Consider the following 3,800-nt stretch of genomic DNA (forward strand, 5'->3'; position numbering starts at 1 on the left):
ATCCACAGAAAACGAGGCTGGGTGTTTGCCACCCCCCCCTGCTGAGTTCAGAGGGCATGGTGGTGGTAGCAGAGTCATGTGTTTAATGTGTTGTGTTTGATGTTTGCGTGCTGTAGTGTATAGCCTGATTAATACTTGGCCGTGCACCGGAAAATAGCCGATCTGCAAGCTCACAACGTGTCGCCACGCGACACGTTGTGAGCTTGCAGATCGGCTATTTTTCGGTGCACGACACAGCCGACACAACCAAGTGCAAATCAGGCATACAGTGTGTGTGTGTGTGCGCACATCTGGATGTGTTGAGCACGCTGGTGGAGAGGAGATAGAGGAGATCGTAACATCCTCAGTGTTAATTCATCCATTTGTGAATCAGGGAGCGTACAAATGAAACCAAATGGACCATAGTCCATTAGATTACCTTACACTCTCCGAGTTAAATTAACATTGAGGATTTTACAGTGTAGAACTGGTTTTACAAAGTGTAGAATCTCTAGATAGTAATGGAGCGTATAGGAGATTTGGAAGGGTTGACATAGTTGCTCTATAATAGCATTTTGTAATTTTTCAACCTGTACAGTAGTAACATCCATTTGAACCCCCTAAACACTGATTACACTCTGTTACCTTTTAATTCCTTTGACCCGCTAATCCATAAGCTATGATCTAAAAACAAAGAGCCTTAATTAACAAACATATTAACCACTTTAAACCCTATATATACTTTGCCGACCGGAGTCCCCCAGGAGTCTATACTATAAAATCTCTTTGCCGAAAAAACGTAGCTGATGTACTCACAGCACATCACGTTGCAACGCGTTGAGAGCTTGTAGATCTGCTATTTTGTCGAATGTTTACCCCAGAATAGGGACGCTAGATGTTGATACAATATATTAAATACTACATTAACAATGGACAACAATATAAATGTTGCTAACCCTAGCTACTGTACAACCACTGACATCCATTATTTTGTTTGTAACATTTGTCTATTAAACCCATTAAGACCTGGAACGCATCTGTGCCACTTTTTGATTTGAGCTAAAAAGCATTATTTTACACTTTGGCTATTCAAAAATAGCAGATATACAAGCTCATAGCGCGGCACCGAGTGCCGCGCTACGAGCTTGTAGATCTGCTATTTTTGAAAAATCGTGAAAATGTGTGCAAATCTTTGAATATATACTATTTTAAACCGAACATTTTTAACTCAAATCTTTGCTTCTGGGGGTCCCTGGAACAAAACATTTTCATATGGGGGTCGGCGGCCAAACACATATAATTTTGGGGGTCCTTGACCTGAAAAGGTGTGATAGGTTTTTCAGAAAACTGTTAGGATAGACATTTCGTAGAATCGGAACCTCAGGCCTTAATGGGTTAATAACAATATAGATGTTGCTAACCCTAGCTACTGTACAACGACTGACATCCATTATTTTGTTTGTAACATTTGTCTATATACATACAGTATAATCTAAGTAGATTTCGTTTTTTTACATAGAATTTGGCATGCACTCGTTTTGCCAATGTTTCAGATTGTGATCCATTCTCACGCGTTTCACTGCACACAGATTTGGCAGTTGGTTGAGGGCGGTCGTGGAAGGAGGCTGTCAGGAAGGACGGCGAATATTTGGGAGAGGACGGGCTCGCGTTTGAGTCTGTTTTGGGACGATACATATTTGGAGGCGGGGGTGGCTTTTTGGAGGTGGTTGGGGGGGGTTTATGGCGGGGGCGGGATGAGGGGATAGTATTTGGGGAATATATGCTCTACCTGCCAGCTGGAGGATTCTGGAGGCACAGATGATAGGATTCATGGAATCTCTCCTTGCTCTTTACACTCCCCCAACACACACACACACACACACACACACGCAAATCCCCTCCTCCTTTCCCCTCTTCCCCTCTGCTGCCCTTCCCTCTTTCATCCTCCTCCCCCCATGCATCCCAGACGCAAACACAGCCTATCTCTGCCTGTCTGCCGTGCCAACTCAGCCCCTCTCTCTCTCCCCCGAAACAATCCGCGCCGGCGTGCCCAATCCCTGCTCCCCCGCAGGATGCAGGGGAGCATCATTAATTCCCTCTAACCTGTCCGTTTTCCTGTAGGAAAGCGTGGTATTATTTGACAGTTGGATTGTACATATAGACATTGCTGTGGATGTACAGAGTTCGGCACACAGTCGGCGGGCGCCCAAATCACATGCATGACTCCTCTCGCCGCGCCGCTTCATCTGGCTGCCAATTCGGGCCCAGTGGAGGGGTGTTTGCCAGGGGGACCAGGCTAAAAATCCACCTCCCCCGACACACACACACACACACACGCATGCACACGCTCACACACACACACACACACACACACACACACACACACACACACACACCACACGCCTCGTGCTACCCCCGATGCCCTCCCTCCCTCCTTCCCCCCACCCCGGTACCACCCCTTATGCCCTCCCACTCCCCTCCCCCTCTGTCCCCCCGTCTCTCTCTCCATACCACACTCATTATTAATGATCTGAGGGACAGCTTTCATTTGATCTATTACTTAGGATGGGACGGCGGCTGCTGCGCGGCTGCATCCCTGCTGGATGTTTAATTATTTCATGGAGGGCTTCTCTCTCCTCTCTGGCTCCATCTCTGTTGTGCAGATGAAATATTGAAGTTCAGGAGTGTAGTGCAAAGTGGCCCCATGCAGGGCAAGGTGTGTGCGTGTGCGTGTGTGTGTGTGTGTGTGTGTGTGTGTGTGTGTGTGTGTGCATGTGGATGTTTGTGTGCTTGTATGTAAAGAGGCTGAGGTTTATTTACTTCTCAGACAGATCTTGTTTTTTTTGCTCACAGAGTTTACAGTTTGGACTTTCATCTAGCCCCTCCAGTCATGAGGTCACAGACTGGTAGTTGAGTGTATTAGTTTTAACGGTCTTCCTTAGTGAGAAAATGTAGCTTTTTTTACTTTCAAATGACAGTTCCATTAAATTTTTACTTATATGAAGAACGACCAACTTGTAAACTTGAGCTACCATAATCATGTGCTCAAGGAACATTATTTACGAAGCATATAATGCGCATATGAAATGCTATTAATGACAGACCATTAATGAGGCGGTTGTTGTTGAGGCACATAAAAATGACATCACCATCGATTTGAATTATTTATATATAAAAAAAAAGATTTTAGCATTTTCCTCCAAGAAGGACAAACCATAACAACATCTATCATGGAAATATAGGTCTGACATCACATACATACATGACTGTAAACGTTGCCTTCAGGCTATGACGCACAACACCATGGCTAAGTGCTTTACTTCACTACATCATACATGTTGGTCCCTCTTGAGACCAAGGCTACCATGTTACTTATAAAAGGCACAAAATGACGTTTCTATCATTAAGACCCAGATTTGATGGAGTGAACAGAAAGACAACATCCCTTAAAATTCCACACAAACTGACTTAACAATCCTTGGTGGTTTGGCTGGCTCAGAATGCAGTAGTTACTAGAAGCACCACAGAGACATAATCAGACCAGATCACCATGTTATGGGTTCAATCATCATCTCACTCTCTATACCAGGGGTCTTCAATGTTTTTCAGGCCAAGGACCCCTTAGCAGAGAGAGAGAGATGAAGCAGGGACCAGTACTACATTTTGTATAAATATTAATTGTGCTGCAGATTACATTTTTTCATAGACTTGTGTAGCGTTGTGTTGGATTCATGTTAGTGTGTTTTCAGACCGTTTTACCACTTAAACCCTCAATACTTACGATACCTTCTGCTCTTTTTTTTACATTCATATTTACTGTA

Source organism: Gymnoscopelus microlampas (assembly GCF_963454915.1).
Source record: "Gymnoscopelus microlampas genome assembly, chromosome: 20".
NCBI classification, from domain to species: Eukaryota; Metazoa; Chordata; class Actinopteri; order Myctophiformes; family Myctophidae; genus Gymnoscopelus; species Gymnoscopelus microlampas.